The sequence below is a fragment of the Scyliorhinus torazame genome, chromosome 24, assembly GCF_047496885.1.
Source record: "Scyliorhinus torazame isolate Kashiwa2021f chromosome 24, sScyTor2.1, whole genome shotgun sequence".
NCBI classification, from domain to species: Eukaryota; Metazoa; Chordata; class Chondrichthyes; order Carcharhiniformes; family Scyliorhinidae; genus Scyliorhinus; species Scyliorhinus torazame.
The window spans coordinates 49,806,210-49,828,017 of record NC_092730.1 but is presented as its reverse complement, the minus strand read 5'-3'; the positions used below and the strand labels follow the sequence as shown (position 1 = coordinate 49,828,017).

The 21,808-nt window shown below is 47.8% G+C and overlaps 11 non-coding genes across 11 annotated transcripts; all 11 read right to left on the bottom strand.

The window, feature by feature from the left end:
• Positions 1-1,074: 1,074 nt before the first annotated feature.
• On the bottom strand, positions 1,075-1,146 carry trnar-ucu (transfer RNA arginine (anticodon UCU)). The gene has a single exon. It is a non-coding gene; the product is annotated as a tRNA-Arg (tRNA).
• Positions 1,147-3,263: 2,117 nt separating this feature from the next.
• Positions 3,264-3,346, bottom strand: trnal-aag (transfer RNA leucine (anticodon AAG)). The gene has a single exon. It is a non-coding gene; the product is annotated as a tRNA-Leu (tRNA).
• A 377-nt stretch (positions 3,347-3,723) lies between these two features.
• On the bottom strand, positions 3,724-3,795 carry trnag-ucc (transfer RNA glycine (anticodon UCC)). Its single transcript has one exon. It is a non-coding gene; the product is annotated as a tRNA-Gly (tRNA).
• A 675-nt stretch (positions 3,796-4,470) lies between these two features.
• On the bottom strand, positions 4,471-4,553 carry trnal-aag (transfer RNA leucine (anticodon AAG)). The gene has a single exon. It is a non-coding gene; the product is annotated as a tRNA-Leu (tRNA).
• A 1,161-nt stretch (positions 4,554-5,714) lies between these two features.
• Positions 5,715-5,786, bottom strand: trnag-ucc (transfer RNA glycine (anticodon UCC)). Its single transcript has one exon. It is a non-coding gene; the product is annotated as a tRNA-Gly (tRNA).
• A 1,445-nt stretch (positions 5,787-7,231) lies between these two features.
• Positions 7,232-7,314, bottom strand: trnal-aag (transfer RNA leucine (anticodon AAG)). Its single transcript has one exon. It is a non-coding gene; the product is annotated as a tRNA-Leu (tRNA).
• Positions 7,315-7,690: 376 nt separating this feature from the next.
• trnag-ucc (transfer RNA glycine (anticodon UCC)) lies at positions 7,691-7,762 on the bottom strand. Its single transcript has one exon. It is a non-coding gene; the product is annotated as a tRNA-Gly (tRNA).
• Positions 7,763-9,679: 1,917 nt separating this feature from the next.
• trnag-ucc (transfer RNA glycine (anticodon UCC)) lies at positions 9,680-9,751 on the bottom strand. Its single transcript has one exon. It is a non-coding gene; the product is annotated as a tRNA-Gly (tRNA).
• Positions 9,752-10,425: 674 nt separating this feature from the next.
• trnal-aag (transfer RNA leucine (anticodon AAG)) lies at positions 10,426-10,508 on the bottom strand. The gene has a single exon. It is a non-coding gene; the product is annotated as a tRNA-Leu (tRNA).
• Positions 10,509-11,210: 702 nt separating this feature from the next.
• Positions 11,211-11,293, bottom strand: trnai-aau (transfer RNA isoleucine (anticodon AAU)). The gene has a single exon. It is a non-coding gene; the product is annotated as a tRNA-Ile (tRNA).
• A 4,513-nt stretch (positions 11,294-15,806) lies between these two features.
• On the bottom strand, positions 15,807-15,889 carry trnal-aag (transfer RNA leucine (anticodon AAG)). The gene has a single exon. It is a non-coding gene; the product is annotated as a tRNA-Leu (tRNA).
• Between the last annotated feature and the right edge of the window lie 5,919 nt (positions 15,890-21,808).

Below are 21,808 nucleotides of genomic sequence, written 5' to 3'. Positions count from 1 at the left end.
GGTTTTACTATTTTTGAACGCCAGCCAGACTCTTGTATCTGAGTGCGATCGTTCTCCAACACGCTGTGTGTTAAGGAGCTCTCATTTCTGCATTGATCAGTTTGCTCTATTCAACAAAGTCCGTACTGCCGCCTACCTGTTCCTCACACGAAGGTATTAAGAGTCTAAGATCTGAGCGGCGTGATGGATCCAATTATACAGTTGCATCTTGGCGACTGGAATCTCTCTGCACAGCTGCTTCTGGTGCTGCTTTCACAGGCTAGTAGCCTAATAGCCCCTCCAGTGTCCAAACACGAGGATGTTCATGCTGTAAAGGCGGCAGAAGAACATTCTGGGAGAAGCCAACTTATTTACATCCGCCAATACAACATGCCAGACTATTTACAACAAGGGAAGTGGAAATTTACGCGGAGTCCTGGGATCATTATTAATTCCTGATGCAGAGTTACTGAGCTGATCATGCCGTCATGAACTTGGCTTCTGCCTGTGGGAACTTGCTGTGCGAATTTAAGCACGAATCTCACGTCCCGAGGCCACCGCTTCCACTTTGAATGGGAGGTATTGGATCTTCCTGGGCCTGAACATTTTGCTGGAGAAATGTAAGCACGTGGAAGAAAAGTTAATGTCAGAGGTGGCATTCGAACCCTCGCCTCCAGCAAGACAGTTCGGCCATCCTGACGAGCTGGGTGAAATGTTATGCTCCGTGCACAAATAGACATAGACATAGAACATACAGTGCTGTTGGAGGCCATTCGGCCCATCGAGTCTGCACCGACCCACTTAAGCCCTCAATTCCACCCTATCACCCTCATCCCGCAACCGGATAATCCTTCCTACCTTTGTGGACACGAAGGGCAATTTTGCATGGCCAATTCACCTAGCCTGCACGTCTATGGGCTGGAGGAGGAAACCGGAGCACCCGGGGTGAAATTCACGCAGACACAGGGAGAACATGCAGACTCCGAACAGACAGTGACCGAAGCCGGGAATCGAAACTGGAACCCTGGTGCTGTGAAGCAACTGTGCTAACCACGATGCTACCTTGCTGTCCAAAATTTCGAAATAAATTTCTTCTGCGATGGCCGAGAATCGAACACGGGTCAACTGCTTAGAAGGCAACTGTGCTCACCACTGTACCACCATCGCTCACAGACCCGCTTTGAATTATATCTTCATTCGCATTTTCTTTCTAAGACCGAACTCCCGCCGACCTGTTCCTCACACGAAGGTATTGAGAGTCTAAGATCTGAGCGGCGTGAAGGATCCAATTCTCCAGTTGCATCCTTGCGACTGGAATCTCTCTCCACAGCTGCTTCTGGTGCTGCTTTCACAAACAAGTAGCCAGAGAACCCTTCAGTGTCCAAACAGGAGGACGTTCATCCAGTAAAGGCGGCAGAAGAGTTTTCTGGGAGATGTCGACTGAGACACCTCAATAATCCAACCAGCCAGACTATTTACAACAAGAGACGAGACATTTACCCGGAATCCTGGGATCATTATTAGTTCCTCAAATAGAGTCACTGAGCAGGTTATCCAGTTGCGAACTGGGCTTCTGCCTGTGGGGTCTTGCTGTGCGAAATCAGCAGGAATCTCATTCCCGGAGTCCACCGCTTCCGCATTGAATGGGAAGTATTGGATCTTCCTGGTGTTGCAAATGTTGCTGGAGAAATGTAACCACGTGGAGGAAAAGGGAATGTCAGAAATGGGATTCGAAAACACGCTTCCAGAGGAGACTGCGACCTTAACGCAGCGCCTTCGACCGCTCGGCCATCCTGAAGCACTGCGGCTCAAGATATGCTCCATGCGCAAATCGATTTAAATTTAATTTTCATCTTCATTTCATTTCAAACTAGATGTGGTTTTACTATTTTTGAACGCCAGCCAGACTCTTGCATCTGAGTGCGATCGTTCTCCAACACGCTGTGAGTTAAGGAGCTCTCATTTCTGCATTGATCAGTTTGCTCCAATCAACAAAGTCCGTACTGCCGTCTAACAGTTCCTTACACGAACGTATTAAGAGTCTAAGATCTGAGTGGCGGGAAGGATCCAATGAGACAGTTGCATCCTGGCGACTGGAATCTCTCTCCACAGCTGGTTCTGGTGCTGCTTTTACAGACAAGTAGCCGAATAACGCCTCCAGTGTCCAAACACGAGGATGTTCATGCTGTAAAGGCGGCAGAAGAACTTTCTGGAAGAAGCCAACTGATACACGTCCGACAATCCAACCAGCCAGACTATTTACAACAAGGGAAGTGCAAACTTACCCGGAGTCCTGGGATCAGTATTAATTCCTCAACCAGAGTCACTCAGCAGATCATCCAGTTATGAACTGGGCTTCTGCCTGTGGGGTCTTGCTGTGCGAATATCAGCAGGAATCTCATTCCAGGAGGCCACCGCTTACCCATTGAATGGGAGGTATTGGACCTTCCTGGTGTTGCAAATTTTGGTGGAGGAACGTAACCACGTGGAAGAAAAGGGAATGTCAGAAGTGGGATTCGAACCACGCCTCCAGAGAAGACTGCTACCTGAACGGAGCGCCCACGACCGCTCGGCCAGCCTGACGCACGGCGGCCGAAGATTTGCTCCATGCGCAAATCGATTTAAATTTAATTTTCATCTTCATTTCATTTCAAACTAGATGTGGTTTTACTATTTTTGAACGCCAACCAGACTCTTGCATCTGAGTGCGATCGTTCTCCAACGCGCTGTGTGTTTAGGAGCTCTCATTTCTGCATTGATCAGTTTGCTCCAATCAACAAAGTCCGTACTGCCGTCTAACTGTTCCTTACACGAAGGTATTAAGAGTCTAAGATCTGAGTGGCGGGAAGGATCCAATGAGACAGTTGCATCCTGGCGACTGGAATCTCTCTGCACAGCTGCATCTGGTGCTGCTTTCACAGACAAGTAGCCGAATAACGCCTCCAGTGTCCAAACACGAGGATGTTCATGCTGTAAAGGCGGCAGAAGAACTTTCTGGAAGAAGCCAACTGATTCACGTCCGACAATCCAACCAGCCAGACTATTTACAACAATGGAAGTGGAAATTTACCCGGAGTCCTGGGATGAGTATTAATTCCTCACCCAGAGTCACTGAGCCGACCATCCAGTCATGAACTGGGCTTCTGACTGTGGGGTCTTGCTGTGCGAATTTAAGTCCGAATCTCGCGTCCCGAGGCCACCGCTTCCCCATTGAATGGGAGGTATTAGATCTTCCTGGGGTTGAACAATTTTTGGAGAAATGTAACCTCGTGAAAAAAAGGCAATGTCAGAAGTAGGATTCTAACCCACGCCTCCAGAGGAGTCTGCGATCTTAACGCAGCGCCTTCGACTGCTCGGCCACCCTGACGAGCTGCAGGAAATGTTATGAACCGTGCACAAATAGACAGAGAACAGACAGTGCAGAAGGAGTCCATTCGGCCCATCGAGTCTGCACCGATCCACTTAAGACCTCAATTCCATCCTATCACCCTCACCCCGCAACCCAATAATCCTTCCTACCTTTTTGGACACTAAGGGCAATTACGCATGACCAATTCCCGGAGCCAGCTCGTCTTTATGCTGTGGGAGGAAACCGGAGCACCTGGGGTGAAATTCACGCAGACATGGGGAGAACGTGCAGACGCCGCACAGACAGTGACCCAAGCCGGGAATCGAACCTGGAACCCTGGAGCTGCGAAAACACTGTGCCACCTTGCTGCCCAAAATTTCGAAATAAGTTTTTTCTGCGATGGCTGGGAATCGAACCCAGGTCAACTGCTTGGAAGGCAGCTATGCTCACCATTATACCACCATCGCTCACTGAAGAACTTTAAATTCTATCTTCATTGTCATTTCATTTCTAAACAGTTGTGCTTTAACTATTTTTGAACACCAGCCAGAGTCCTGTATCTGAGTGCCGTCCTTCTCCAAGCCGCTGGGGGTTAAGGAGCTTCGCGTCGTTGCATTGATCAGTTTGCTGCAATCAACAAAGACCGAACTCCCGCCGACCTGTTCCTCACATGAAGATATTGAGAGTCTAAGATCTGAGCGGCGTGAAGCATCCAATTAGCCAGTTGCATCCTTGCGACTGGAATCTCTCTCCACAGCTGCTTCTGGTGCTGCTTTCACAAACAAGTAGCCAGAAAACCCTTCAGTGTCCAAACAGGAGGACGTTCATCCAGTAAAGGCGGCAGAAGAGTTTTCTGGGAGATGTCGACTGAGACACCTCGACAATCCAACCAGCCAGGCTATTTACAACAAGAGATGAGACATTTACCCGGAATCCTGGGATCATTATTAATTCCTCAAATAGAGTCATGAGCAGATTATCCAGTGATGAACTGGGCTTCTGCCTGTGGGGTCTTGCTGTGCGAATATCAGCAGGAATCTCATTCCAGGAGGCCACCGCTTCCCCATTGAATGGGAGGTATTGGATCGTCATGGTGTTGCAAATATTGCTGGAGAAACGTAATCACGTGGAGGAAAAGGGAATGTCAGAAGTGGGATTCGAACCCACGCCTCCAGAGGAGACTGCGACCTTAACGCAGCGCCTTCGACCGCTCGGCCATCCTGACGCACTGCGGCCAAAGATATGCTCCATGCACAAATCCATTTAAATTTAATTTTCATCTTCATTTCATTTCAAACTAGATGTGGTTTTATTATTTTTGAACGCCAGCCAGACTCTTGCATCTGAGTGCGATCGTTCTCCAACGCGCTGTGTGTTAAGGAGCTCTCATTTCTACATTGATCAGTTTGCTCCAATCAACAAAGTCCGTACTGCCGTCTAACTGTTCCTTACACGAACGTATTAAGAGTCTAAGATCTGAGAGGCGGGAAGGATCCAATGAGACAGTTGCATCCTGGCGACTGGAATCTCTCTGCACAGCTGCATCTGGTGCTGCTTTCACAGACAAGGAGCCGAATAACGCCTCCAATGCCAAACACGAGGATGTTCATGCTGTAAAGGCGGCAGAAGAACTTTCTGGAAGAAGCCAGCTGATTCACGCCCGACAATCCAACCAGCCAGACTATTTACAACAATGGAAGTGGAAATTTACCCGGAGTCCTGGGATCAGCATTAATTCCTCAACCAGAGTCACTGAGCAGATCATCCCGTCATGAACTGGGCTTCTGACTGTGGGGTCTTGCTGTGCGAATTTAAGTACGAATCTCGCGTCCCGAGGCCACCGCTTCCCCATTGAATGGGAGGTATGAGATATTCCTGGGTTTGAACAATTTTTGGAGAAATGTAACCTCGTGGAAAAAAAGGCAATGTCAGAAGTAGGATTCTAACCCACGCCTCCAGGGGACACTGCGTCCTTAACGCCGCGCCTTCGGCCGCTCGGCCACCCTGACGAGCTGCAGAAACTGTTATGCTCGGTGAACAAATAGACATAGAACATACAGTGCAGAAGGAGTCCATTCGGCCCATCGAGTCTGCACCGATCCACTTAAGACCTCAATTCCATCCTATCACCCTCACGCCGCAACCCAATAATCCTTCCAAGCTTTTTGGACACTAAGGGCAATTACGCATGACCAATTCCCCTAGCCTGCTCCTCTTTATGCCGTGGGAGGAAACCGGAGCACCCGGGGTGAAATTCACGCAGACATGGGGAGAACGTGCAGACTCCGCACAGACAGTGACCCAAGCCGGGAATCGAACCTGGAACCCTGGAGCTGTGAAACAACTGTGCTACCTTGCTGCCCAAAATTTCGAAAAAAGTTTTTTCTGCGATGGCTGGGAATCGAACCCAGGTCAACTGCTTGGAAGGCAGCTATGCTCACCATTATACCACCATCGCTCACTGCAAAACTTTAAATTCTATCTTCATTGTCATTTCATTTCTAATCAGTTGTGCTTTTCCTATTTTTGAAAACCAGCCAGAGTCCTGTATCTGAGTGCCGTCCTTCTCCAAGCCGCTGGGCGTTAAGGAGCTTCGCATTGTTGCATTGATCAGTTTGCTGCAATCAACAAAGACCGAACTCCCGCCGACCTGTTCCTCACACGAAGGTATTGAGAGTCTAAGATCTGAGCGGCGTGAAGGATCCAATTATACAGTTGCATCCTTGCGACTGGAATCTCTCTCCACAGCTGCTTCTGGTGCTGCTTTCACAAACAAGTAGCCAGAAAACCCTTCAGTATCCAAACAGGAGGACTTTCATCCAGTAAAGGCGGCAGAAGAGTTTTCTGGGAGATGTCGACCGGGACACCTCGACAATCCAACCAGCCAGCCTATTTACAACAAGAGACGAGACATTTACCCGGAATCCTGGGATCATTATTAATTCCTCAAATAGATTCATGAGCAGATTATCCAGTGATGAACTGGGCTTCTGCCTGTGGGGTCTTGCTGTGCGAATATCAGCAGGAATCTCATTCCAGGAGGCCACCGCTTACCCATTGAATGGGAGGTATTGGTTCGTCCTGGTGTTGCAAATTTTGCTGGAGAAACGTAACCACGTGGAGGAGAAGGAAATTCGAACCCACGCCTCCAGAGAAGGCTGCGACCTTAACGCAGCGCCTTCGACCGCTCGGCCATCCTGACGCACTGTGGCCAAAGATATGCTCCATGCGCAAATCGATTTAAATTTAATTTTCATCTTCATTTCATTTCAAACTAGATGTGGTTTTACTATTTTTGAACGCCAGCCAGACTCTTGCATCTGAGTGCGATCGTTCTCCAACGCGCTGTGGTTAAGGAGCTCTAATTTCTGCATTGATCAGTTTGCTCCAATCAACAAAGTCCGTACTGCCGTCTAACTGTTCCTTACACGAAGGTATTAAGACTCTAAGATCTGGGTGGCGGGAAGGATCCAATGAGACAGTTGCATCCTGGCGACTGGAATCTCTCTGCACAGCTCCATCTGGTCCTGCTTTCACAGACAAGTAGCCGAATAACGCCTCCAGTGTCCAAACACGAGGATGTTCATGCTGGAAAGGAGGCAGAAGAACTTTCTGGAAGAAGCCAACTGATTCACGTCCGACAATCCAACCAGCCAGACTATTTACAACAAGGGAAGTGGAAATTTGCCCGGAGTCCTGGAATCAGTATTAATTCCTCAACCAGAGTCACTGAGCAGATCATCCAGTCATGAACTGGGCTTCTGACTGTGGGGTCTTGCTGTGCGAATTTAAGTACGAATCTCGCGTCCCGAGGCCACCGCTTCCCCATTGAATGGGAGGTATTAGATCTTCCTGGGGTTGAACAATTTTTGGAGAAATGTAACCTCGAGGAAAAAAAGGCAATGTCAGAAGTAGGATTCTAACCCACGCCTCCAGAGGAGACTGCGGCCTTAACGCAGCGCCTTCGACCGCTCGGCCATCCTGACGAGCTGCAGAAAATGTTATGCTCCGTGCACAAATAGACAGAGAACATGCAGTGCAGAAGGAGTCCATTCGGCCTGTCGAGTCTGCACCGATCCACTTAAGACCTCAATTCCATCCTATCACCCTCACCCCGCAACCCAATAATCCTTCCTAACTTATCGGACACTAAGGGCAATTAGGCATGACCAATTCCCCGAGCCAGCTCGTCTTTATGCTGTGGGAGGAAACCGGAGCACCCTGGTTGAAATTCACGCAGACATGGGGAGAACGTGCAGACTCCGCACAGACAGTGACCCAAGCCGGGAATCGAACCTGGAACCCTGGAGCTGTGAAACTACTGTGCCACCTTGCTGCCCAAAATTTCGAAATACTTCTTTCTGCGATGGCCGGGAATCGAACCCAGGTCAACTGCTTGGAAGGCAGCTATGCTCACCATTATACCACCATCGCTCACTGAAGAACTTTAAATTCTATCTTCATTGTCATTTCATTTCTAATCAGTTGTGCTTTTCCTATTTTTGAACACCAGCCAGAGTCCTGTATCTGAGTGCCGTCCTTCTCCAAGCCGCTGGGGGTTAAGGAGCTTCGCATTGTTGCTTGATCAGTTTGCTGCAATCAACAAAGACCGAACTCCCGCCGACCTGTTCCTCACATGAAGATATTGAGAGTCTAAGATCTGAGCGGCGTGAAGGATCCAATTATACAGTTGCATCCTTGCGACTGGAATCTCTCTCCACAGCTGCTTCTGGTGCTGCTTTCACAAACAAGTAGCCAGAAAACCCTTCAGTGTCCAAACAGGAGGACGTTCATCCAGTAAAGGCGGCAGAAGAGTTTTCTGGGAGATGTCGACTGAGACACCTCGACAATCCAACCAGCCAGACTATTTACAACAAGAGACGAGACATTTACCCGGAATCCTGGGATCATTATTAATTCCTCAAATAGAGTCATGAGCAGATTATCCAGTGATGAACTGGGCTTTTGCCTGTGGGGTCTTGCTGTGCGAATATCAGCAGGAATCTCATTCCAGGAGGCCACCGCTTCCCCATTGAATGGGAGGTATTGGATCGTCCTGGTGTTGCAAATATTGCTGGAGAAACGTAACCACGGGGAGGAAAAGGGAATGTCAGAAGTGGGCTTCGATCCCGCGCCTGCAGAGGAGATTGCGACCATAACGCAGCGCCTTCGACCGCTCGGCCATCCTGACGCACTGCGGCCAAAGATATGCTCCATGCGCAAATCGATTTAAATTTAATTTTCATCTTCATTTCATTTCAAACTAGATGTGGTTTTACTATTTTTGAACGCCAGCCGGACTCTTGCATCCGAGTGCAATCGTTCTCCAACGCGCTGTGTGTTAAGGAGCTCTCATTTCTGCATTGATCAGTTTGCTCCAATCAACAAAGTCCGTACTGCCGTCTAACTGTTCCTGACACGAAGGTATTAAGAGTCTAAGATCTGAGTGGCGGGAAGGATCCAATGAGACAGTTGCATCCTGGCGACTGGAATCTCTCTGCACAGCTGCATCTGGTGCTGCTTTCACAGACAAGTAGCCGAATAACGCCTCCAGTGCCAAACACGAGGATGTTCATGCTGTGAAGGCGGCAGAAGAACTTTCTGGAAGATGCCAGCTGATTCACGTCCGACAATCCAACCAGCCAGACTATTTACAACAATGGAAGTGGAAATTTACCCAGAGTCCTGGGATCAGTATTAATTCCTCAACCAGAGTAACTGAGCAGATCATCCAGTCATGAACTGGGCTTCTGACTGTGGGGTCTTGCTGTACGAATTTAAGTACGAATCTCGCGTCCCGAGGCCACCGCTTCCCCATTGAATGGGAGGTATGAGATCTTCCTGGGGTTGAACAATTTTTGGAGAAATGTAACCTCGTGGAAAAAAAGGCAATGTCAGAAGTAGGATTCTAACGCACGCCTCCAGAGGAGACTGCATCCTTAACCCGCGCCTTCGACCGCTCGGCCACCCTGACGAGCTGCAGAAACTGTTATGCTCGGTGCATAAATAGACATAGAACATACAGTGCAGAAGGAGTCCATTCGGCCCATCGAGTCTGCACCGATCCACTTAAGACCTCAATTCCATCATATCACCCTCACCCAGCAACCCAATAATCCTTCCTACCTTTTTGGACTCGAAGGGCAATTACGCATGACCAATTCCCCGAGCCAGCTCGTCTTTATGCCGTGGGAGGAAACCGGAGCACCCGGGGTGAAATTCACGCAGACATGGGGAGAACGTGCAGACTCCGCACAGACAGTGACCCAAGCCGGGAATCGAACCTGGAAACCTGGAGCTGTGAAGCTACTGTGCCACCTTGCTGCCCAAAATTTCGAAATAAGTTTTTTCTGCGATGGCTGTGAATCGAACCCAGGTCAACTGCTTGGAAGGCAGCTATGCTCACCATTATACCACCATCGCTCACTGAAGAACTTTAAATTCTATCTTCATTGTCATTTCATTACTAATCAGTTGTGCTTTTCCTATTTTTGAACACCAGCCAGAGTCCTGTATCTGAGTGCCGTCCTTCTCCAAGCCGCTGGGGGTTAAGGGGCTTCGCGTCGTTGCATTGATCAGTTTGCTGCAATCAACAAAGACCGAACTCCCGCCGACCTGTTCCTCACATGAAGGTATTGAGAGTCTAGATCTGAGCGGCGTGAAGGATCCAATTATACAGTTGCATCCTTGCGACTGGAATCTCTCTCCACAGCTGCTTCTGGTGCTGCTTTCACAAACCAGTAGCCAGAAAACCCTTCAGTGTCCAAACAGGAGGACGTTCATCCAGTAAAGGCGGCAGAAGAGTTTTCTGGGAGATGTCGACTGAGACACCTCGACAATCCAACCAGCCAGACTATTTACAACAAGAGACGAGACATTTACCAGGAATCCTGGGATCATTATTAATTCCTCAAATAGAGTCATGAGCAGATTACCCAGTGATGAGCTGGGCTTCTGCCTGTGGGGTCTTGCTGTGCGAATATCAGCAGGAATCTCATTCCAGGAGGCCACCGCTTCCCCATTGAATGGGAGGTATTGGATCGTCCTGGTGTTGCAAATATTGCTGGAGAAACGTAACCACGTGGAGGAAAAGGGAATGTCAGAGGCGGGAATCGAACCCACGCCTCCAGAGGAGACTGCGACCTTAACGCAGCGCCTTCGACCGCTCGGCCATCCTGACGCACTGTGGTTATAGATATGCTCCATGCGCAAATCGATTTAAATTTAATTTTCATCTTCATTTCATTTCAAACTAGATGTGGTTTTACTATTTTTGAACGCCAGCCAGACTCTTGCATCTGAGTGCAATCGTTCTCCAACGCGCTGTGTGTTAAGGAGCTCTCATTTCTGCATTGATCAGTTTGCTCCAATCAACAAAGTCCGTACTGCCGTCTAACTATTCCTGACACGAAGGTATTAAGAGTCTAAGATCTGAGTGGCGGGAAGGATCCAATGAGACAGTTGCATCCTGGCGACTGGAATCTCTCTGCACAGCTGCATCTGGTGCTGCTTTCACAGACAAGTAGCCGAATAACGCCTCCAGTGCCAAACACGAGGATGTTCATGCTGTAAAGGCGGCAGAAGAACTTTCTGGAAGAAGCCAGCTGATTCACGTCCGACAATCCAACCAGCCAGACTATTTACAACAATGGAAGTGGAAATTTACCCGGAGTCCTGGGATCAGTATTAATTCCTCAACCAGAGTCACTGAGCAGATCATCCAGTCATGAACTGGGCTTCTGACTGTGGGGTCTTGCTGTGCGAATATCAGCAGGAATCTCATTCCAGGAGGCCAACGCTTCCCCATTGAATGGGAGGTATTGGATCTTACTGGCGTTGCACATTTTGCTGGAGAAATGTAACCACGTGGAGGAAAACTTAATGTCAGAAATGGGATTCGATCTCACGCCTCCAGAGGAGACTGCGATATTAACGCAGCGCCTTCGACCTCTCGGCCATCCTGACGCGCTGGAGCCAAAGATATGCTCCATGCGCAAATCGAGTTAAATTTAATTTTCATCTTCATTTCATTTCAAACTGGATGTGGTTTTACTATTTCTGAACGCCAGCCAGACTCTTGTATCTGAGTGCGGTCGTTCTCCAACGCGCTGTGTGTTAAGAAGCTCTAATTTCTGCATTGATCTGTTTGCTCCAATCAACAAAGTCCGTACTGCCGTCTAACTGTTCCTTACACGAATGTATTGAGAATCTAAGATCTGAGTGGCGGGAAGGATCCAATATAACAGCTGCATCGTGGCGACTGGAATCTCTCTCCACAGCTGCTTCTGGTGATGATTTCACAGACAAGTAGCCTAATAACCACTCCAGTGTTCAAACAGGATGAAGTACATCCAGTTAAGGCGGAAGAAAATGATTCTGGGAGAAGTCAACTGAATCACCTCGACAATCCAACCAGACCGGCTATTTACAACAAGGGAAGAGAAATTTTGGCAGGCGCCCTGGGATCAAAATTAATTGCTCAAACAGACTCACTGACCAGATCATCTATCGTCAACTGGGCATCTGCCTGTAGGGTCTTGTTCTGCCAACTAAAGCAGGAATCTCACGTCCTGAGGCCACCACTTCCCCATGGAATCGAAGTAATGGACCTTACTGGGGTTGAACATTACATGGGGGAAAAGTTAATGTTAGAAATGGGATTCGAACCCACGCCTCCAGAGGAGACTGCGACCTTAACGCAGCGCCTTTGACCGATCGGACGTCCTGACGCGTTACGACAAAATATATGCCCCGTGCACAAATCTATTTAAATTCTATCTTCATTGACATTTCTTTCCAAACTTGATGTGATTTTACTATTTTTGAACCCCAGCCAGTTTCCTGTATCTGAGAGCCTTCCTTCTCCAAGCCGCTGGGGGTTAAGGAGATTCTCATTGCTTCTTTATCAGTTTTCTCTAATCAAGAAAGTCCGAACTGCCGCCTTGCTGTTCCTCAGACGAAGGTATAGAGAGTCTAAGATCTGACCGGCGTGAAGGATCCAACTAGACAGTTGCATACTGGCGACTGGAATCTCTCTCCACAGCTGCTTCTGGTGCTGCTTACACAGACAAGTATCCGAATAACCCCTCCAGTGTCCAAACAGGAGGAAGTTGATCCAGTAAAGGCGGTAGAAGAGGATTCTGGGAGAGGTCAACTGAGTCATCTCGACAATCCAACAAGACAAGCTATTTACACCAAGAGAAGAGGATTTTTACCCGAAGTCCTGGGATCAATATTAATTAGTCAACTAGACTCACTGAGCATATCATCCCGTCATAAGACGATAAGACATAGGAGCGGAAGCAAGGCCATTCGGCCCATCGAGTCCACTCCACCATTCAATCATGGCTGATTTCAACTCCATTTACCCGCTCTCAATACAAGCCCTTAATTCCTCGAGAAATCAAGAATTTATCAACTTCTGTCTTCAAGACACTCAACGTCCCGGCCTCCACCGCCCTCTGTGGCAAGGAATTCCACAGACCCACTACTCTTTGGCTGAAGAAATTTCTCCTCATCTCTGTTCTAAAGTGATTCCCTTTTATTCTAAGGCTGTGCCCCCGGGTCCTAGTCTCCCCTGCTCATGGAAAAAACTTCCCTACGTCCACCCTATCTAAGCCATTAATTATCTTGTAAGTTTCTATTAGATATCCCCTCAACCTCCTAAGCTCCAATGAATATAATCCCAGGATCCTCAGACGTTCATCGTATGTTAGGCCTACCATTCCTGGGATCATCCATGTGAATCTCCGCTGGACCCGCTCCAGTGCCAGTATGTCCTTCCTGAGGTGTGGGGCCCAAAATTTCTCACAGTATTCTAAATGGGGCCTAACTAATGCTTTATAAAGCTTCAGAAGTACATCCCTGCTTTTATATTCCAAGCCTCTTGAGATAAATGACAACATTGCATTTGCTTTCTTAATTACGGACTCAACCTGCAAGTTTACCTTGAGAGAATCCTGGACTAGGGCTCCCAAGTCCCTTTGCTCTTCAGCATTATGAATTTTGTCACCGTTTAGAAAATAGTCCATGCCTCTATTCTTTTTTCCAAAGTGCAAGACCTCGCGCTTGCCCACGTTGAATTTCATCAGCCATTTCTTGGACCACTTTCCTAAACTGTCTAAATCTTTCTGCAGCCTCCCCACCTCCTCCATACTACCTGCCCCTTACTCATGTCTTCTACTGTGAAGACTGACGCAAAGTACTTATTTAGTTCCTCAGCTGTTTCCTTGTCTCCCATCAGTAGATTACCAGGGACATTTTGGAGCGGCCCAATGTCTACTTTTGCCTCCCGTTTGTTTTTAATGTATTTAAAGAAACTTTTATTATCAATCCTAATGTTACTGGCTGGCCTACCTTCATATTTGATCCTCTCTTTCCTTATTTCTCTCTTTGTTATCCTGTTTGTTTTTGTAGCCTTCCCAATCTTCTGACTTCCCACTACTCTTTGCCACATTATAGGCTTTCTCTGTTGCTTTGATGCATTCCCTAACTTCCTTTGTCAGCCATGGCTGCCTAATCCCCCCTCTGATAACCTTTCTTTTCTTTGGGACGAACATCTGTACTGTGCCCTCAATTACTCCCAGAAACTCCGGCCATTGCTGTTCTACTGTCTTTCCCACTAGGCTCTGCTCCCAGTCGATTTTCGTCAGTTCCTCCCTCATGCCCCTGTAGTTACCTTTATTTAACTGTCACACATTTACATCTGATTCTATCTTCTTTCTTTCAATTTGGAGATTGAATTCTACCATATTATGATCACTGCCTCCTAAGTGTTCCCTTACTTTAAGATCTTTAATCAATTCTGACTCATTACATAAAACTAAGTCCAGAATGCCTGTCCCCTCGTGGGCTCCATCACAAGCTGTTCCAAAAAGACCCCTCCTGTAAACATTCAATGAATTCCCTTTCCTTGGGTCCACTGGCAGCATTATCTACCCTGTCCACCTGCACATTAAAGTCCCCCATGGTCACTGTGACCTTGCCTTTCTGACACGCACTTTCTATTTCGTGGTGCATTTTGTGACCCTGGTCCTGACCACTGTTAGGAGGCCAGTACATAACACCCATTATGGGTTTTTTTTGCCTTTGTGGTTCCTCAACTCTACCCACGCCGACTCCACATCATCTGACCCTATGTCGTTTAGTGCTATCGATTTAATTTCATTCCTAATTAACAAGGCAGCCCCGCCCCCTCTGCCCACCTCTCTGTCTTTTCGATAGGTTGTGAATCCCTGGAGGTTTAAATGTCAGTCCTGAACCCCCTGCAACCACGTCTCTGTGATGCCTACCACATCATACCTGCCAGTCACAATCTGGGCCACAAGCTCATCTACCTTGTTCCGTACACTGCGCACATTTAAATATAGCACCTTTAATTCTCTATTGACCGTCACTTTTTGTTTTCTTAGTGTGGTGGACCTCGGTTTACTGAGGCTTTCCATATACTGTGTCATATTTTGTGGGACGGGGACTATCGTAACCTCTCCTGAGTTCTGTCTTTTCGTGCGTTTTTGTATTCCTAAGCAGCTACGCTTCCCACTGATTACTTCACCTCATGGTTCCCTGACTCCCCCCCCCCCCCCCCACCATTCTCTAGTTTAAAGTCCGACTGACCACCCTATTTACTCTTTTCGCCAGAACACTGGCCCCAGCTCGGTTCAGGTGGAGACCATCCCAACGGTATAGGTCCCCCCTGTCCTAAAACTGATGCCAGTGTCCCATGAAAAGGAACCCCTCTTTCCCACACCTCTCTTTCAGTCACGTATTATCTTCCCTTATTCTTGCCTCCCTATGCCAATTTGCACGTGGCTCGGGCAGTAATCCGGAGATTCGGAGACCCTTGAGAACCTGTTTTTTAATTTGAATCCTAGCTCTTTATAATCTCTAAACAGGTCCTCTTTTCTAGACTTTCCTATGTTGTTGGTATCGACATGGACCACAACAACTGGGTCCGCCCCCTCCCTCACCCGTATCCTTTCAAGCCGGTCAGAGATGTCCTGCACCCTAGCACCGGGCAGGCAACATACCATGCGGGACCCTTTATCCTGCTCACAAAGGATACTATCTATCCCCCTGATAATAGAATCCCCTACAACTACAACTTGCCTATTTACTCCCTCCCCTTGAATGGCCTGCTGAACCATGGTGCCTTGGTCAGCTGACTCATCCTTCCTGCAGCCCTGTTCGCCATCCACACAGGGAGCAAGTGCCTCATACCTGTTGGACAGGGTCAAGTGCTGAGGCTCCTGAGTTCCTGACTGCTGCTTCCCGTTACCTGCCTGACTTGCAGTCGCACCCTGCTGTCCCTGGCCACCGGCAGGATTTAAACTACTACTGTCATGAACTGGGCTTCTGCCTTTCGGGTCATGCTGTACGAATTCAAGCAGGAATCTCATGTCCTGAGGCCACCGCTTGCCCATTGAATGTGAGGTATTGGATCTTCCTGGGGTTGAACATTGCGTGGAGGAAAAGTTAATGTCAGAAATGGGATTCGAACCCACGTCTCCAGAGGAGACTGCGACCTTACCGCAGTGCCTTCGACCGCTCGGCCATCCTGACGAGGTGTGGCCAAAGATATGCTCCATGCACAAATCGATTTAAATTCAACCTTCACCGACATTTCATTTCGAACTTAACGCTCTTTTCCTATTTTTTTAACCCCAGCCAGAATCCTGTATCGGAGAGCCATGCTTGTCCAAGCCCCTGAGCGGTAATGACCTCCTCATTGCTGCATTGATCAGTTTTCTCCAATCAACAAAGACCTAACTGTTCCTCACACGAAGGTATTGAGAGTCTAAGATCTGAGTGGAGTGAAGGATCCAATTGGAGAGTTGCATCCTGGCGAATGGAATCACTCTCCACAGCTGCGTCTGCTGCTGCTTTCACAAACAAGCAGCCAAAGAACCGTGAAGTGTCCAAACAGGAGGAAGTTCATTGCAGAATAGGATTCTGGGAGAGGTCAACTGAGATACCTCGACATTCCAACCAGCCAGACTATTTACTAGAGAAGAGAAACTTTACCCAGCGTCCTGCGCTTAATATTAATTCCTCAACCAGACTCACTGAGCAGATGATCCAGTCATGGACTGTGTTTCTGTCTGTGGGGTCTTGCTGTGCGGATGTAAGCAGGAATCTCATGTCCTGACGCCACACTTCCCCGTTGAATCGGAGATATTAGATCTTCCTGGCGTTAACCGCTTTGCTAGAAACACATAATCTCGTGGAGGAAACGTTAATGTCTGAAGTAGGATTCGAACCCACGCCTCCAGAGAAGACTGCGACCTTAGCGCAGCGCCTGCGACCGCTCGGCCACGGTGCCACGTTGCGATAAAATATATGCTCCGTGCACAAATCTATTTAAATTCTATCTTCATTGTCCTTACATTCCAAGCTTGATGTGATTTTACTATTTTTGAACCCCAGCAGAGTCTTGTGTCTGAGTGCCATCCTTCTCCAAGCCGGTGGTGTTTAAGAAGATTCTCATTGCTGCATTGAACAGTTTTCTCTAATCAAGAAAGTCCGAACTGCCGCCTTACTGTTCCTCACACAAAGGTATAGAGAGTCTAAGATCCGAGCGGCGTGAACGATCCAACTAGACAGTTGTATACTGGCGACTGGCATCTCTCTCCACAGCTGCTTCTGGTGCTGCTTACACAGACAAGTAGCCGAATAACCCCTCCAGTGTCCAAACAGCAGGAAGTTGATCCAGTAAAGGCGGCAGATGAGGATTCTGGGAGAGGTCAACTGAGTCACTTCGACCACCCAACAAGACAAGCTATTTACAACAAGAGAAGAGGAATTTTACCCGGAGTCCTGGGATCAATATTAATTTGTCAACCAGACTCGCAGTGCATATCATCCAGTCATGAACTGGGTTTCTGCCTGTGGGGTCATGCTGTGCCAATTGAAGCAGGAATCCCATGTCCTGAGCCCACCGCTTGCCCATTGAATGTGAGGTATTGGATCTTCCTGGGGTTGAACATTTCGTGGAGGAAAAGTTAATGTCAAAAGTGCGATTCGAAACCACGTCTCCAGAGAAGACTGCGACCTTAACGTAGCACCATAGCCACTCGGCCATCGTGATGCGCTGGCGTCAAAAATAAGTTCCGTGTACAAATCGACTTAAATTCTATCTTCATCGTCATTTCATTTCAGACAAGATATGCTTTAGCTACTTTTGAACCCCACCCAGTGTCCTGTATCTGAGTGCCATCCTTGTCCAAACTGCTGGGGGTTAAGGAGCTTCTCATTGATGCATTCATCAGTTTCCTCCAATCAACAAGGACCAAAGTCCCGCTCAACCTGTTCCTCGCACGACGGTATTGAATGTCTAAGATCTGAGAGACGTGAAGTATCCAATTGGAGAGTTGCATTCTGGCGACTGCAATATCTCTCCACAGCTGCTCCCTGTGCTGGTTTCAGAGACATGGAGCCGAACAACCCCTCCAGTGTCCAAACAGGTGAACGGTCATCCAGTAGAGGCGCCAGAAGAGTGTTCTGGGAGAAGTCAACTTAGTCACATCGACTGCAGTGTGGGTAGCTGAAGAACAGGTGTCCAAGACCGGATCAGACTGAAAGCAAAACTTTGGTACCAATAAAGAAAATCGCAGATGTGCTGCTGACAAATAGCAACTTGTTTCCGTTTGGTGTGAGTGAGAACACGAATAGCAGAGGATGCTTTCAATCCATCGACTTCTGGGTTATGGGCCCAGCACGCTTCCGCTGCGCCACTCTGCTCGTGGTTGACTCTCTTCGGGGTCGGACTTGAGGCAAGGTTTGAAGAAATCAGTAACAGCGTGATTAATGTTCCCAGAGAGTGAAACTTCCTTCACGAACTTCATTCTATGAAGGTGATTCCAGTCACTCCCCACGTTCCCATCAGAACAACGTCACAGAAGAAATCACATCACCTTCACAGAACAACCATTCCGCACGAAAATAAATTATCTGAACTATGCTGACCAGTATTAGTGTGTTCAAAAGTGTGTTCCTGTTGAAAGAAAAAATAAGGAAGTGAATAGTTGTGTGGCTACCGCAGGGCAGTAATGACGTAGCTCCTGGTTTAAGGACCAGAGTGCCGCAGCGGAAGCGTGCTGGTTCATTGGCCTGAGGTCGGGGAATCGAGGCTATTCTCTGCTATTTACAGTCTCCCTCACACCAAAAGTAAACATAACGCAGATTCCTGTTTGCTTTGCAGCAAATACCTATCAGAAACTTTTTGCAGTCTCATCCCGACATTAGTCCCAAGAATGAAAGAGACAGCATGGCACATTACAACATTGTAAAGCTCACACAGAGGGAACCACAGAGAAAATTATTTAAAGTCTCAGACGATCTGACAGCATCTGTAGGGAGAGAAAAGAGCTAACGTTTAGAGTCCAGGTGACACTTTGTCAAAGCTGTACGGAAACGTTATCCAGCAGTACCCCACAGAGGGGCAATATAGATATATAACGATATCCAGTAATAACTCACAGGGGGCCAATAAGGAAATAAATCTTTATCGAGCAATAAATCATAATAGAAACCGAGTTCCAAACTTCCCCTCTTGGACGGATGTGAACAATCCAACCTGCCAGACTACTAACAAGAAATGAAGACGAATTTGTCCCGGAGTCCTGGGATCAATATTCATTCCTCAACCAGTTTCACTGAAGCAGGTTATAGAGTCATTAACTGCGCTTTTGCCTGTGGAGTCTTGCTGTGCGTATTTAAGCGGAATCTGATGTCCTGAGACCAATGTTTTTACACTGAACGGGAGGTATTGGATCTTCCTGGAGAAATTTAACCTCGTGGAGGAAAAGTCAAAATCAGGGGTGTGAGTGGAACCCACGCCTCCAGAAGAGACTGCGACCTGAACGTAGCTCCTTAGCCGCTCGGCCATCCTGATGCGCTCGCGTCAAATCTAAGATCCGTGCACAAATCGACTTAAATTCTATCTTCATCGTCATTTCCTTTCAAACAAGATATGCTTTTCCTAATTTTGAACCCCAGGCAGTCCTGTATCTGAGTGCCATCGTTGTCCAAACTGCTGGGGGTTAAGGAGCTTCTCATTGCTGCATTCATCAGTTTGCTCCAATCAACAAGGACCAAATTCCCGCTCTACCTGTTCCTCGCACGACGGTATTGAATGTCTAAGATCTGAGAGACGTGAAGTATCCAATTGGAGAGTTGCATTCTGGCGACTGCAATCTCTCTCCAAAGCTGCTCCCTGTGCTGGTTTCAGAGACATGAAGCCGAACAACCCCTCCAGTGTCCAAACAGGTGAACGGTCACCCAGTAGAGGCGCCAGATGAGTGTTCTGGGAGAAGTCAACTTAGTCACATCGACTGCAGTGTGGGTAGCTGAAGAACAGGTGTCCAAGACCGGATCAGACTGAAAGCAAAACCTTGATACCAATAAAGAAAATCGCAGATGTGCTGCTGACAAATAGCAACTTGTTTCCGGTTGGTGTGAGTGAGAACACGAATAGCAGAGGATGGTTTCAATCCATCGACTTCTGGGTTATGGGCCCACCATGCTTCCGCTGCGCCACTCTGATCGTGGTTGACTCTTTTCGGGGTCGGACCTGAGGCAAAGTTTGATGAAATCAGTAACAGCGGAATCAATGTTCCCAGAGAGGTGAAATTTCCGTCCCGAACTTCGTTCTATGAAGATGATTCCAGTCACTCGCTACCTTCCCATCAGTACAACGTCACAGAATCAATCACATCACCTTCACAGATCAATCATTTAGCACGAAAGTAAATTATCTGAACTATGCTGACCAGAATTAGTGTGCTCAAAAGTGTGTTCTTGTTGAAAGAAAAAATGAAGAGGTGAATCGTTGTGTGGCTACCGCAGTTCAGTAATGTCGTAGCTCCTGGTTTAAGGAGCAGAGTGCCGCAGCGGAACCGTGCTGGGGCATTAGCCGGAGGTACAGGAATCGAGGCTATTCTCTGCTAATTACATTCTCCCTCACACCAAAAGTAAACATAACGCAGATTCCTGTTTGCTTTGCAGCAAATACCTATCAGAAACGTTTTGCAGTCTCAACGTGACATTAGTCCCAGGAATGAAGGAGGCAGCATGGCACATTACAACATTTTAAAGCTCACACAGAGGGAACCACAGAGAAAATTATTTAAAGTCTCAGACGGTCTGACAGCATCTGGAGGGAGAGAAATGAGCTCACGTTTAGAGTCCAGGTGACACTTTGTCAAAGCTGCACAGGAAACGTTATCCAGCAGTACCCCACAGAGGGGCAATATAGATATATAGCGATATCCAGTAATAACTCACAGGGGCCAATAAGGAAATAAAGCTCTTTCGAGCAATGAATCATAATAGAAACCGAGTTCCCAACTTCCCCTCTTGGACGGATGTGAACAATCTAACCGGCCAGACAATTTACAAGAAGAGAGGACGAATTTTACCCGGAGTCTTGGGATCAATATTAATTCCTCAACCAGAGTCACTGAAGCAGATTATCGAGTCATGAACTGGGCTTTTGCCGGTGTGGTCTTGCTGTGCGTATTTAAGCAGGAATCTCATGTCCTGAGACCAACGCTTTTCCATTGAAAGGGAGGTATTGGATCTTCCTGAGGTTGAAAATCTTGCTGGAGAAATTTAACCTCGTGGAGGAAAAGTCAATAATAGGGGTGGTAGTGGCACCCACGCCTCCAGAAGAGACTGCGACCTGAACGCAGCGCCGTAGCCGCTCGGCCATCCTGATGCGCTGGCGTCAAAACTAAGTTCCGTGCCGAAATCGACTTAAATTCTATCTTCATCGTCATTTCATTTCAAACAATATATGCTTTTCCGACCTTTGAACACCACCCAGACTCCTGTTTCTGAGTGCCATCATTGTCCAAGCCGCTTGGGGTTAAGGAGCTTCTTATTGCTGTATTGATAAGTTTGCTCTAATCAACAAGGGCCGAATTCCCACTCAACCTGTTCCTCATGCGAAAATATTGAGAGTCTCAGATCTGAGCGACGTGAAGTATCCAATTGGAGAGTTGCATTCTGGCGACTGCAATCTCTCTCCACAGCTGCTCCCGGTGCTGGTTTCAGAGACATGGAGCCGAACAACCCCTCCAGTGTCCAAACAGGTGAACGGTCATCCAGTAGAGGCGCCAGAAGAGTGTTCTGGGAGAAGTCAACTTAGTCACATCGACTGTACTGTGGGTAGGTGAAGAACAGGTGTCAAAGAGCGGATCAGACTGAAAGCAAAACTTTGATACTAATAAAGAAAATCACAGATGTGCTGCTGACAAATAGCAACTTGTTTCCGTTTGGTGTGAGTGAGTACACGAATAGCAGAGGAATGTTTCGATCCATTGACTTCTGGGTTATGGGTCCACCAAGCTTCCGCTGCGCCACTCTGAGCGTGGTTGACTCTTTTCGGGGTCGGACTTGAGGCAAAGTTTGATGAAATCAGTAACAGCGTGATCAATGTTCCCAGACGGGTGAAACTGCCGTCCCGAACTTCGTTCTATG